Genomic DNA, 14,864 nt, shown 5'->3' with positions numbered 1-14,864 from the left:
AATTTCATTCTTCTTTTTGACTGAGTACTATTTCATTGTGTGTGTGTGTTTGTGTATGTGTGTGTGTGTATACCTATACCCCACATTTTCTTTATCCATTCATCTGTTGATAGACACGGATTGTTTCCATATCTTGGCTATTATAAATAATGCTGCTGTGAAACTTCAGGTGTGTATATCTTTTCAAATTAATATTTTTGGTTTTTGGATATATACACTGTAATGGAATTGCTGGGTTATATTGTAGCTCTAGACGAAAGTGAAAGAGGAGAGTGAAAGGCTGGCTTAAAGCTCAACATTCAGAAAACTAAGATCATGGCATCTGGTCCCATCACTTCATGGCAAATAGATGGGGCAACAATGGAAACAGTGAGAGACTTTATTTTCCTGGGCTCCAAAATCACTGCAGATGGTGACTGTAGCCATGAAATTAAAAGATGCTTACTCCTTAGAAGGAAAGTTATGACCAACCTAGACGGCATATTAAAAGGCAGAGACATTACTTTGCCAACAAAGGTCCATTTAGTCAAGGCTATGGTTTTTCCAGTGGTCATGTATGGTTGTTAGAGTTGGACTGTGAAGAAAGCTGAGCACCAAAGAACTGATGCTTTTGAACTGTGGTGTTAGAGAAGACTCTTGAGAGCCCCTTGGACTGCAAGGAGATCCAACCAGTCCATCCTAAAGGAGATAAATCCTGGGTGTTCATTGGAAGGACTGATGTTGAGGCTGAAACTCTAATACTTTGGCCACCTGATGTAAAGTGTTGACTCATTGGAAAAGACCTTGATGCTGGGAAAGATTGAGGACAGGAGGAGAAGGGGATGACAGAGGATGAGATGGCTGGATGGTATCACCGACTCAGTGGACATGAGTTTGGGTGGACTCCGGGAGTTGGTGATGGAGAGGGAGGCCTGGCATGATGCAATTCATGGGGTTGCAAAGAGTTGGACACAACTGAGCAACTGAACTGAACTGAATTGTAGCTCTATTTTTAGTTTTTTGAGAAACCTCCATACTGTTTTCCACAGTGGCTACACCAATTTACAGTCCCGCCAATAGTATATGAGGGGTGCCAAACACATTCCTGATGACTGTGAAGTGCTGTAGGTTGTCTAGGAATTCCCCATCCTCATTCATGATCATGTGTGAGCTCCCACAGGGTACAACAATGCTGTATTCAGTCCTTGGCATAAGGTGGATGCTCAAAGCTTGTCAGTGAAATGAATTGTAAAAGTGGATGAATTTGTGAGATGGATAAATTTGTCATATATATGTATCCTGGCTTTACTTTAAAAAGTGGTTCTCAAAATCCTCATATTTCATATCACTTGTTTCACAAACAAGAAACACTCTAGTTCAATACTGCCTGTTGGAAATAGAATGCAAGTCCCCAGTGCAAGTCACACTCATATTTTCAAATTTTCTAGTAGCTACATTTAAATAAATAAAGACAAGGAGATTAATTTTATGTAACCCTATATATCTAAAATATTATGATTTTATGTGTAAGTTATGTAAAAATTATTGAGATGTTTTTCTTTTTTTGGTGCCAACTCTAGCAAGATATCTCAATTCAGACAAACCACATTTCAAATAGCTACATATGGTCTGTGACCACTGTATTCAACAGTTTAGCTCTAGATACTATCAGCGTTCACTGGTCAATATTATTATTAATTAACATTTTAGTAAACCTTAACAAAAGAAATCTTACTTTTTTAACTCGTTAGTAATGACCATGTTGATAAGTTCCATTATTTCCACTTTATAGTTGAATAAGCAAGCTTAATTTCAAGCTCGTAAGTAGTTGAGCTAAGACTTGAAGCCAGCTGCTTAAGTCTACGTTTTCCAGCACACCAGGTACTACCATTCCTGCAGGGAACCTCAGCACAATGCAGAACAGGTGGGGTTTCTTTGGAAGACGCCAGGGAGCTGCCTTTTCATTTTGATTCACTATCATGTTATAGGTGGCATCCCAGGTGGTACAAGTGGTAAAGAATCCACCTGCCAATGCAGGAGACACGGGTTCCATCCCTAGGTCCGGAAGATGCCCTGGAGATGGAAATGGCAACTCACTCCAGTATTCTTGCCTGGGAAATTCCATGGACAGAGGAGCCTGGTGGGCTACAGGCCATGGGGTTGTAAGAGTCAGAGATAACTGAATGCGCATGTTATAGTTAATGTAGGTCAAATGGTTTAGACAGACACTGCCACATTATAAATGTCATGCCAGGAGCACCTGTGGCCGATTCATGTGGATGTATGGCGAAAATCACCACAATATTGTAAAGTAATTAGCCTCCAATTAAAATAAATAATTTTTTTAAAAAAGAAAAAAAATAAATAAATGTCATGTCAGCTGCCCCAGCTCTGACTGCATACCTTCTGATTCTGGGAAGAAAAGCAAAGCTTGCAGAGAGACACATTTTTCCTGTGCCATTATATGCAGCTCCCTAGTTTTCATTATTTTGTCCATTTAAGAGCTCCAAAGAACTTGCCTGAACCTCTTAGTCCTGCTTCCGGAAAGAAAAATGAACTCAATTTTCATTCTTCTCTTTCTAATTTCCCAACAGTAATAGTATCTGATAACACTTTCCAGTTTTATTCCCAGTGACCAATGGGCCCCAACTCCCTTCCCAGTTATACTGACAGAAAGACCTAATTATGATTCTTTTGCAGCATTAATTTTTGTACAGTCTGACTGGCCTATAATACTCCTTTGCTTGGACCTCTGATGCTGTGATTTTCCTCTTAAAGTCCAAATTGTCTTTGGAAAAGCCAACCAGTTTCTCACCCAAGCCACATCCAAACAGGTCTGGTCAGCAGACCATATCTGGCATGAAAAGAGGCTCAGTGCAGTGCACAATAGATGACTGTAGTCTAATTTTAGACCAGATGGTTCTCAAGACCATGTTTCTTCTCTGCTGACCCCGCTTCTTATCCCCTTCAGACCCTTTCCTCAGGGAGGGACCCTGACAGACATCAAGAACATATAGGAATGAACACAGGATTTTCCTAAAACACACATGTGATCCTGTTATCCTCCTAATGAAGACACTTTAATGGCTTAGTGCACTCTACAAGACGAAGTCCAAACTCTTTCATCATGCAACAGAGCCCTCCTTGTTGGGAGTCTTTCCTACCTCCCCAGCCTCCTTCCCTATCATATCTCATATTCATGCTTCAGTGGCACCAACATCTCTGTAATTTTTTTCTAAAAATACCAGGTGGCTTCAGGCCTGTGATCTCCATACCTGAATGGCCAGTTCTCCCTTGCTTATCTCTGTACACTTTGCCAACACTCACCCAAACTGATTTTCACCTGAGCCCTTCAGATGGACTTGTCCGCTCTTTCCTCTGTGACTCCCAACACTGTCCACCCATCCAGCACAAAGCTTGTAACATGCTGCTATACTTTTTGCTTACATGGCTAAACAAAATGTTACCTGGGGGCAAGGACTATGTCTTAGTTATCATTGACCCTCCTTTGCCTATCAAGATGTCTGGTGTGTGAATAAGCATTTTATTTATTGATGAACTTAGGAAGAATAGATGGGTATTACAGAGGTAGAGTGAAGTTCCAGTGTTAATCAACTTGCCCTTCTCTTATCTTATTTGGAGATATTTAGAAATCTAAACATGAGGGATGTTCTGGGACTTTTTGGTGGCTGGAAAAGCAGAGCAAACCAGATGGACCTCGAGTGAAAAAACAAGTTGTTGATTGTGCAGCATTTCTTCCTGGCTTAAGGAAAAGTGAACAAAGGGATTTTCAGGTATTTCTTTAGGTTTCCCAGCTTAACCCAGCAGGGAGGCACAGGAAAGGAGGCAGGATTCAGGGCAAAAGACTTTCTCTGAAAGAAGTTTCCATGTGACTGGAGAATTTATCATACTATATCTTGTGAAAGCAATTAAGTGAAAACTCAAATTGTATTCCCTTTAAATCTAGGAAGGGAGGTTCCTAGATCATTACTTTATGCTTGCAATTTTTAAATGACTCGAGAAAATGCTGCAGGATCTGAAATTATTGGGATGATTTATCTTTGATTTATAGAGTCTAAGGAAGACTTATCTCCTTTAGAAAGGAATTATATGTCATATGGTACAGATTTAATAATTGGGGTTATAGTACCAGTGACTTAAAAAAAAGAGTAGATTCCACCTCCAGTAATATCTGAGTATTTATTATCAGACCACATATGTGCCCATGAGTGCACACACCTCATGCACAAGTGCACACACACCTGTCAAAATATGTTTAAAAAAACTATTGTTATAGAAGAGAGTTAATACATGAAGAAGAAAAATGATACCATTGAGTTTCCAGATTTTATACTTTTCAGACTTTAATCTGCACCAGGCAGACGGCTAAAGCTCTAGTATAAAACCCAGTCTTACTGGAGAAGAACCAGAATATGGTCCAGCTGCAGCAGTAGAAAGTTAAGTGGGAATCCCCAAAAGGACAGATACCAAGAGAGGGAAACACAATGCCTACAGCCCTGACTGAACTTTGAAATACACTTATACAGGGCAAGCACCAGACACCTGGTAAAGCTAGAAGAGCTGAACTGAGATTTGAGCTGTTACTCTCAACATAGGAAACATTAAAAGGATATGGGAATATAATACATACTAAATTTGATAAATAAATGAACAAATTCCTTGGAAGATGCAAACCGGCAAAACTTACTCAAGATAAACTGCACAGTCTTATATTAAAACTTTTGGATCCATAGTTTAAAACATTCCCAAAATACAACTCCTGGCCCAGATGCCTCACTGGTGAATTCTGCATTTTATCAAGATGTCATATCAGTTCTACAAGAGAAAAAAAAAACATAATGAGAAGAAAAACTTTCCAACTCACTTTATGAGAAACTAAATTTAATTACTGTGATATAAAAATCAGACAAAAACATTGTAAGGAAACAAAATTACAAACAAATATTCCTTGTGAATACAGATATAAAAAACTTCTACAAAATATTAGAAAATAAAATCTAGCAATATAGGGACTTCCTTGGTGGTGCAGTGGATATAAGTCCACCTGCCAATGCAGGTGACATGGGTTCAATCCCTGGTCCAGGAAGATTCCACATGCTGTGGAGCAGCTAAGCCCGGGTACCACAGCCAGTAAGCCCATGGTCTGGAGCCTGCAAGCCACAACTACTGAGCCTGTGTGCCACAACTGCTGACATCGTGTGCACACAAGCCTAGAGCCTTTGCTCCCACAACAAGAGAAGCCACTGCAATGAAAACCCTGAGCACCACAACAGAGTAGCCCCAGTGCACTGCAACCCGAGAAAGCCTGTGCACTCACACGCACACAAACGCAATGAAGACCCAGCACAGGCAAAAAAAACACAAAAATCCAGCTATATATTGAAATGATAATACACCATGACCAAGTGGAGTTTGTCATTGAACTGCAAAATTCTTCAATATTCGAAAATCACACAATATAATTTATCATATCAGCAGATTGAAGGGAAAAACCATGAGATCGTTCACTAGTTGCAGAAATAGCATTTGACAAAACCACCATTCATGATGAAGATTCTAAGCAATCCGGGAATTAGAGGTAATTTACTTTCCAGTTGCTTCAGTCGTGCCCAACTCTATGGGACCCCATGGACTGTAGCCTGCCAGGCTCTTCTGTCCATAGGTTTCTCCAGGCATGAACACTGGAGTGGGTTGCCATGGTCTTATCCAGGGGATCTTCCTGACCTAGGGATCGAACCTGAGTCTCTTGCATCTCCTGCATTGGCAGGTGGGTTCTTTACTCCTAGGGCCACCTGGAAAGCCTGATAAGGGCATCCATGGAAAAGCTACAGCTAAAATCATACTTAATGGTGAAAGACTGAACGCTGATACTAATATCAGAAATACAATAAACATGCTCCTTCTCATCACTCTGATGCAACATCATACTGAAAGTCCTTATCAATGCATTAAGTCAATAAAAATAAGTAAAAGGTATATGAGTTAGAAAAAAAGTAAAAGGGTCCCTAATCACAGATGACATGATTGCCTATATAGAGTCTGTGTAGAAACTTGAAATACTAAGGGAAAAATCTAATAAAATATGTGTAGGATTTGTATGCTAAAGGCCTAAAACTATTATGGGAGAAACAAAATACTTAAAATAATGGAAAGATATATTGTGTTCACTAATTGGAAGGCTCAGCCTTGTTAAGAGGTCAGTTTTTCTCCATCCAAATTCATCTCTAGAGTTAATGCAATTCCAATCAAAACCAGTCAAAATAAGCAGATTTTTCTTTCTTTTTTTTTTAGAACTTTTTAAGCTGACTCTAAAATTTATGAGAAAAATAAAAGAAACTAAATAATCAGAGCAACTTTGGAAAATTAAAAGGGGACTCACATTACATGTTTTCAAGACTTACTAGGAAACAACATTTATCAAGACAGTGAGATATTGGTGAAATGAAATACTTAAAAATCAGCGAAGAATTTAGAAATCAGCCAAGGCAATTCAGTGGTGAAAGAACTGTCTTTTCAGCAAAGGATGATGAAACAGTGAGATATCCATATGAAACAAAATGTATCTTGACCCATACATTAAACTATGTATAAAACATATCTGGAAAATGGATCACAGTCCATTTTCAAACCAGCAAACCAAGAATTAGAGGTAATTTACTTTCAAGTCCTACCCAACTCTATGGCACCTGTAGCCTGCCAGGCTCTTCTGTCCATGGATTTCAATCAAAATGTAAAGCTTAAAAGTTTAAAAATTCTAGAAGAAAACATAGGAGAAAATCTCTATGACCCTGGGTCAGATAATACTTATTAGATAAAATATAAAAAGTACAACCCATAAATGAAAAATTTGATGAAATGACTATCAAAAATTTAACATGTTTGATACTTTAAGAATATGTAAATACAAGATATAGACTAGGTGAAAATACTTTCAAACACATATTTAAAATATATTGAGGACACTTACAACTCAATAAGAAGAAAACCAACAACACAGATTAAAACTGAGCAAAACAGTTGAACAAACACTCCACTAAAGATAATACGTGGATGGCAAAGGGCACTCAAAAAGATACTCAACCATATTAGTAATTATGGAGATGCAAACTTAAACAGCAATCAGATACCACCTATTAGAAAAGGGGTGCCAACAAGAATGCAGAACAATGGAACTCTAATACATTGCTGTTGGAGATGCAAATTATATAGCTACTTTGGAAGACAGCCTGGCAGTTTTCATAAAACAAAATATGCAATTGCCATATGACTCAGAAATCCAAATCATAGTTACCCAAGAGAAATGAAGCTATATGTCTACACACAAATATATACACAGCTGTTTATAGTCACATTATCCAGCGTTGCCAAACAATGGAAATTATTCAAATGTTCATTAACTCTGTGAGTCAATTCAATCCTTCAGTCATGCAACCCCATGGGGCTGTGGCATACCAGGCTTCCCTGTCTATCACCAACTCCCAGAGCTTACCCAAACTCATGTCCATTGAGTCAGTGATGCCATACAACCATCTCATCATCTGTTGTCCCCTTCTCCTCCTGCCTTCAATCTTTCCCAGAATCAAGGTCTTATCAATGAGTCAGTTCTTCCCATGAGAGAGGGAAAGTATTGTCGTTTCAGCTTCAACATCAGTACTTTCAGTGAATATTCAGGACTGATTTCCTTTAGGATTGACTGGTTGGATCTGTTTGCAGTCCAAGGGACTCTCAAGAATCTTCTCCAGCACCACAGTTCAAAATCATCAATTCTTCACCTCTCAGCTTTCTTTATTGTCCAGTTCTTACATCCATACATGACTACTGGAAAAACCATAGTTTTGATTAGACTGACCTTTGTTGGCAAAGTAATGTCTCTGCTTTTTAATATGCTGTCTACGTTGGTCATAGCTTTTCTTCCAAGGAGCAAGCATCTTTTAATTTTATGGCTGCAGTCACTATCTGCAGTGATTTTGAAGCCCCAAAACATAAAGCCTGTCACTGTTTCCATTGTTTCCCCATCTATTTGCCATGAAGTGATGGGACCAGATGCCATGATCTTAGTTTTCTGAATGTTGAGTTTTAAGCCTACTTTTTCACTTTCCTCTTTCACCTTCATTAAGAGGCTCTTTAGTTCTTCATTGCTTTCTGCCATAAGGGTGGTATCATCTGCATATCTGAGGTTATTGATATTTCTCCCAGAAATATTGATTCCAGTTTGTGCTTCATCCAGCCTAGCATTTTGCATGATGTAATCTGCATATAAGTTAAATTGGCCTTGACATCTCCTGATTCAGACAAGTCTATTTTTCCATGTCCAGTTCTAACTGTTGCTTCTTGACCTGCATACAGATTTCTCAGGAGATGAGTCAAGTGGTCTGATATTCCCATATCTTTAAGAATTTTTCACAGTTTGTTGTGATCCACAAAGTCAAAGGCTTTGGCATAGTCAATAAAGCAGAAATAGATATTTTTCTGGAACTCTCTCGCTTTTTTGATAATCCAACGAATGTTGGCAATTTGATCTCTGGTTCCTCTGCCTTTTCTAAATCCAGCTTGAATATCTTGAAGTTCACAGTTCACGTACTGTTGAAGCCTGGCTTGAAGAATTTTGAGCATTTGGCTAGCATGTGAGATGAGTGCGATTGTGCAGTAGTTTGAACATTCTTTGGCATTGCCTTTCTTTGGGATTTAAATGAAAAGTGACCTTTTCCAGTCCTGTGGCCACTGCTGAGTTTTCCAAATTTGCTAGTATATTGGTGCAGCACTTTCACAGCATCATCTTTTAGGATTTGAAATACCTCAACTGGAATTCCATCACCTCCACTAGCTTTGTTTGTAGTGATGCTTACTAAGGCCCACTTGACTTTGGACTCCAAGATGTCTAGTTCTAGGTGAGTGATCACACCATCGTGGTTATCTGGGTCATGATGATCTTTTTTTTATAGTTCACTGTGTATTCTACCCACCTCTTTTCAATATCTGCTTCTGTTAGGTCCATACCATTTATGTTTTTTATTGAGCCCATCTTCACATGAAATGTTCCCTTGGTATCTCTAATTTTCTTGAAGCAATCTCTAGTCTTCCCCATTCTATTGTTTTCCTCTATTTCTTTGCATTGATCACTGAAGAAGGCTTCCTTATTTCTCCTTGCTGTTCTTTGGAACTTTGCATACAGATTGCAGCCATGAAATTAAAAGACGCTCACCTAGATAGTATATTCAAAAGTGGAGACATTACTTTGCCGACTAAGGTCTGTCTAGTCAAGGCTATGGTTTTTCCAGTAGTCATGTATGGATGTGAGAGTTGGACTGTGAAGAAGGCTGAGTGCCGAAGAATTGATGCTTTTGAACTGTGGTGTTGGAGAAGACTCTTGAGAGTCCCTTGGACTGCAAGGAGATCCAACCAGTCCATTCTGAAGGAGATCAACCCTGGGTGTTCTTTGGAAGGAATGATGCTAAAGCTGAAACCCCAGTACTTTGGCCACCTCATGCAAAGAGTTGACTCATTGGAAAAGACTCTGATGCTGGGAGGGATTCAGGGCAGGAGGAGAAGGGGACAACCGAGGATGAGATGGCTGGATGGCATCACAGACTCGATGGACGTGAGTCTGAGTGAACTCCAGGAGTTGGTGATGGACAGGGAGGCCTGGCGTGCTGTGATTCATGGAGTCGCAAAGAGTCAGACACGACTGAGTGATGAACTGAACTGAACTGCATACAGGTGAGTATATCTTTCCTTTTCTCCTTTGCCTTTCACTTCTCTTCTTTTCTCAGCTATTTATAAGGCCTCCTCAGACAGCCATTTTGCGTTTTTGCATTTCTTTTGGGGGGGGGATGGTCTTGATCACTGCCTCCTGTACAATGTCACAAACCTCTGTCCATAGTTCTTCAGGTGCTGTATCAGATCTAATCCCTTAAATTTCTCACTTCCACTGTATAATCATAAGGGATTTGATTTAGGTCATACCTGAATGGTCTAGTGGTTTTCCCTACTTTCTTCAATTTAAGTCTGAATTTAGCAATAAGAAGTTCATGATCTGAGCAACAGTCAGCTCCCAGTCTTATTTTTGCCAACTGTATAGAGCTTCTCCATCTTTGGCTGCAAAGGATATAATCAGTCTGATTTTGGACTGACCATCTGGTGATGTCCATGTGTAGAGTCTTTTCTTGTGTTGTTGGAAGAGGGTGTTTGCTATGACCAGTGCATTTTCTTGGCAAAACTGTTAGCCTTTGAGCTTTAACAAGACTACAAGATGGTGAAGTAGAAGGATGTGTGCTCATCTTCTCCTACAAGAACTCCAAAATTACAACTCGCTGCTGAAAAACTGTTGACAGGAGAGTGTTTATTAACTAGTGAATGAATAAACAAAATGTGGTACATCTACACAGTGGAATATTACTCAGTAATGAAGCAGTATGAACTACTGATACATGTAACAACATGAATCAATCTTAAATGCATTATGACAAGTAAAAGAAGCTGGGCTCAGAATGCTAAGTACTGCATCATTGTATTTACATGACATTCTGGAAAAGGCAAACTTATAGGGATAAAAAACAGATTAGTGGTTATTTGTGGACTGGAAATGTAGGGAGGGATTTTACAACAAAGGAGCATAACAGAACTTTTAGGTTGAGAAAAATGTTTTGTATCTTAATTGTGGTGGTGGCTACTGTACTGTACGAGTCTCTTAAAATGTATTGTACCCAAAAAGGGTGGGTTTTACTATGTGCAAATTACTCTTCAATAATCCTGACTTATGAAAAAGAAAACAGAGTAATGTCCTTTGTGACAGAGTGAAGCAGTCTTTTCATTAGACTGAAGAAGACACAGATCTAACCTCATTCTTCCTATTTGACCTCACCCCTTGATAGAAAACAGGAATGGTGAAATTGATATTTGCTTGAATGGAAAAGAAAACATGAGGTTATTCTAAGTGTAGAAAACCAAGTATAAGTTTCAAATAATGAATTAAGGATCCATTGTGATAACTGAATTATGGGTAATGACAAGGGAATGAACAAAAAGATACTTGAGAAGTGTATGAAAACTTTCTCTTATTGAGTATCAAGTGAAGTTTACTTCCCAGATGAGGTTACCCTGGATTGTAACTTGAGAATTAAAATTCACAGAACTAGCCTTTTAAATTTGTATTTGATTTTAAATCAACCTCTTTTTGCTATTTTTCCTTTTGGCTGGAAAAACTGGAATCTAGATTTTACAAGAAAACCACTTTTCAGGTAATATATTCTAGTTCATATGTAATTGAACTACAGTACCATTTTCAAAGGCCTTTTTTACTACTAAAGAGAAATGTATAAGGTTTAGGTAATTTTCAGGATATATAATTTTGAAGGGTGAAGTTCAACCATATTTTAACTTATAGATAATAATATTTTAAAACATTAGAAATTTTATATAGATAAAACCTTTATAGTTTGAAAAAATAATTAAAAATTTTGTCATTTAAATTTTGTAAGGTTGAAGTGAAATGGATAGTGTAAAAATATAAATAAATGTCATAGATACTATTTTTAAAAGAACTTTTAGATTTATATTTGGGCGGTATTCTGAAATTTTCTCTAGTTTCCTACTCAGTTACATATAAATTCAAAATATTTACTGTAAAAGAGTATATAATAAGAAATATTTCAAACAACTATGCCAGTAAACTTGAAATTTTCAATTTAAATTCCTTGAGTAGCACAGTTTATCAGATGCGGGACAAGAGAAAATAAGAAATCTAAATAGATCTGTTGTTGTTGTTTAGTCAGTAAGTCGTGTCTTATTGTCTTGCGATCCCGTGGATTATATCCCGCCAGGCTCCTCTGTCCACGGGATTTTCCAGACAAGAATACTGGTGTGGGTTGCCATTTTTTCCTCCAGGAGATCTTCCCGAGGGATTGAGTCCACGTCTCCTGCGTTGCAGATTTTGCTGCTGACCAGCGATCTCACCAGCTCGGAGAGTTACTAAATGGAGCTTAGTACTAGGATTACTAATGCTTCCCTGGTGGCTCAGACAGTAAAGAATGCGCCTGCAACGCAGGAGACCTGGGTTCAATTCCCAGGTTGGGAAGATCCCCCGGGGAAGGGAATGGCAACCCTCTCCAGTAGTCTTGCCTGGAGAATCCCATGGACAGAGGAGCCTGGTAGGCTTCAGCTTGGGGTTGCACCAAGTCAGACACGACTGAGCAACTAACACACTTTCAAAACAGCTAGAGAGAAAAGACATATCATAAAAGCGCGAGCAAAGAGAGGAGCTCCAAAATGTGCATATAAACTCTGCTCAAACCCTGAATAACCCCTGAATTATATATGTGTGGGGTAGACTCCAAACAGCCCAGTGAAAAGCAGCAACAGAAGTCTGAAAGAATTTAGCAGAGACACTAACTACTGCACATCATATGGGAGAGATCCTTGAGTGTGAATTCAGCTAAGCTAATTCCTTGATAGGAAGGGGAAAAAAAAAAAAAACTCTTCAGAGGAAGATAACAATATCCAGTCTCTACAGTGTGATGAAAGATTTTTAGACACACAAAGAAACAGGAACATATGATTAACAGAAATAGTAATTAATAGAAACTTATTCTAAGGTGATCCAGATATTGGCATTTTTATACTTTAACATAGCCATATAAATATTTTCAAAGACTTTCAAAGGAAAGCATGATTATAATTAATGAAGTTATGTGGAATTTCAGCAGAGAAGTGGTAACTATTCTTGCATGCATGGAAAGTCACTTCAGTCATGTCCAGCTCTTTGTGATCCCATGGATTATAGCCTACCAGGCTCCTCTACCCAACTCAGGGATTGAACTTGCATCTTCGGCAACTCCTGCATTGTAGGCAGATTCTTTACAGCTGTACCATCAGGGAAGCCCTATTAAAAACAGCCAAATGGAAATTCTAGACCTGAAAGGAAAATCATCAGAAATGAACATAACTGACTGGGGTTAAGAGCAGATATGAAACGGCCAAAGAAAGTGTCAATATAAGAAAAAAGAGATCAATAGAAAGTATTCAATCTAAAGAACCAAGAATCATGTAAGAAACGAATCGCCAGTCTATGTTTGATACAGGATACAGGATGCTTGGGGCTGGTGCACGGGGATGATCCAGAGAGATGATATGGGGTGGGAGGTGGGAGGAGGGTTCAGGATTGGGAACTTATGTACACCCGTGGCGGATTCATGTCAATGTATGGCAAAACCAATACAATATTCTAAAGTAAAATAAAGTAAAAATAAAAATTAAATAAATAAAGAAAGAAAGAACCAAGAAAAAAAAAAGATTAGAAAAAAGGATCACCAGAACTTCAGTGTCATGGAGGACAATGTCAAGTGGTTTAATTTAAGGGCGATTGGAGTCTCAGAAAGAAAAGGAGATAAAATTGGGGCAGAAAAAAAATATTAGAAAAATTCCTGAATTTCATGAAAAAATTGATCCAAGAAGTTGAATAAATGTCAGCCATGATAAATACAATGAGAATCACAACTAGGTATATTAAACTACTGAAAAGCAAACATAAAGATAAAATCCAGAAGGAACCAGAGAAAAGTAAAACATTGTGTATGTTGTTCAGTCGCTCAGTCATGTCTGTTTGTGACCCCATGGACTGCAGCATGCCAGGCTTTCCTGTCCTTCACCATCTCCCCGAGCTTGCTCAAACTCATGTCCATTGAGTCAATGAGGCCATCCAACCATCCCGTTCTATGTTGCCCCCTTCTCCTCCTGCCTTCAATTTTTCCCAGCATCAGGGTCTTTTCCAATGAGTCACATTAGGTGGCCAAAGTATTGGAGCTACAGCTTCAGCCTCACTCCTTCCAATGAGCAGTCAGGGTTGATTTCCTTTAGGATTGACTGCTTTGATCTCCTTGCTGCCCAAGGGACTCCAAGAGTCTTCTCCAGCACCACAGTTTAAAAGCATAAAGTCGTGCTTGCTTCGGCAGCACATATACTAAAATTGGAACGATACAGAGAAGATTATCATGGCCCCTGCGCAAGGATGACACGCAAATTCGTGAAGCGTTCCATATTTTTATAAAGTGCTGTTGGCAACTTAGAAAAAAATAAAATAAAATAAATAAAAAATAAAAGCATCAAGTCTTCAGTGCTCAGCCTTCTTTGTGGTCCAGCTTTCACATCTCTACCTGACTACTGGAAAAGCCATAGCTTTTCTTCTTGGTTCTTTAGATTGGATACTTTCTATTGATCTTTTGCCTTTTTTTTTTTTTTTTTAGTTTATTGACACTTTCTTTGCCCTTTTCATATCTACTCTTAACCCCAGTTAGTTATATTCATTTCTGATGTTTTTGCAAAGTAATATCTCTGCTTTTTAATATGTTGTCTGGCTTCATCATCGCTTTCTTCCCAAGGAGCAAGTGCCTTTTAATTTCATGGCTGCAGTCACCATCTGCAGTGATTTTGGAGCCCAAGAAAATAAAGTCTGTCACTGTTTCCACTTTTGCCCCTTCTATTTGCCATGAGGTGATGGGACTGGATACCATGATCTTAGTTTTTTGAATGTTGAGTTTTAAGCCAGCTTTGTCACTCTCTTCTTTCATCTTTATCAAGACGCTCTTTAGTTCCTCTTGATCGTGTATGAGGGCAATTCAAATGATAGCCTGGATTCTATCAGAAACAATGGAGTAAAAAGACAATAGGACACTATCTTTAAAAGTGCTGAAAGGTGGCAAAAGGAACTATAGACATAGAATCTATATCCAGTGAAAATACCCTTCCTATGAAGGCAAAATTAAAACATTTTAAATAGACAAAGCTAAGAAAACTCATTACCATCTATATTCTTACAGCAATTCCCTGACAGGATCTGGGTGTTCTGTAATTAAATTCAGTTCTACACTACC

At 38.6% G+C, this 14,864-nt stretch overlaps 1 non-coding gene across 1 annotated transcript; it reads left to right on the top strand.

The window, feature by feature from the left end:
- The first annotated feature begins 13,930 nt into the window (after positions 1–13,930).
- On the top strand, positions 13,931–14,037 carry LOC120857169. The gene has a single exon (XR_005719626.1). It is a non-coding gene; the product is annotated as a U6 spliceosomal RNA (small nuclear RNA).
- Positions 14,038–14,864: the final 827 nt, after the last annotated feature.

This window comes from Oryx dammah, unplaced genomic scaffold (assembly GCF_014754425.2).
Source record: "Oryx dammah isolate SB20612 unplaced genomic scaffold, SCBI_Odam_1.1 HiC_scaffold_28, whole genome shotgun sequence".
NCBI lineage: Eukaryota > Metazoa > Chordata > Mammalia > Artiodactyla > Bovidae > Oryx > Oryx dammah.
Note: the sequence above shows the minus strand (reverse complement) of the source record. Positions and strands in the feature narration are given on the sequence as shown.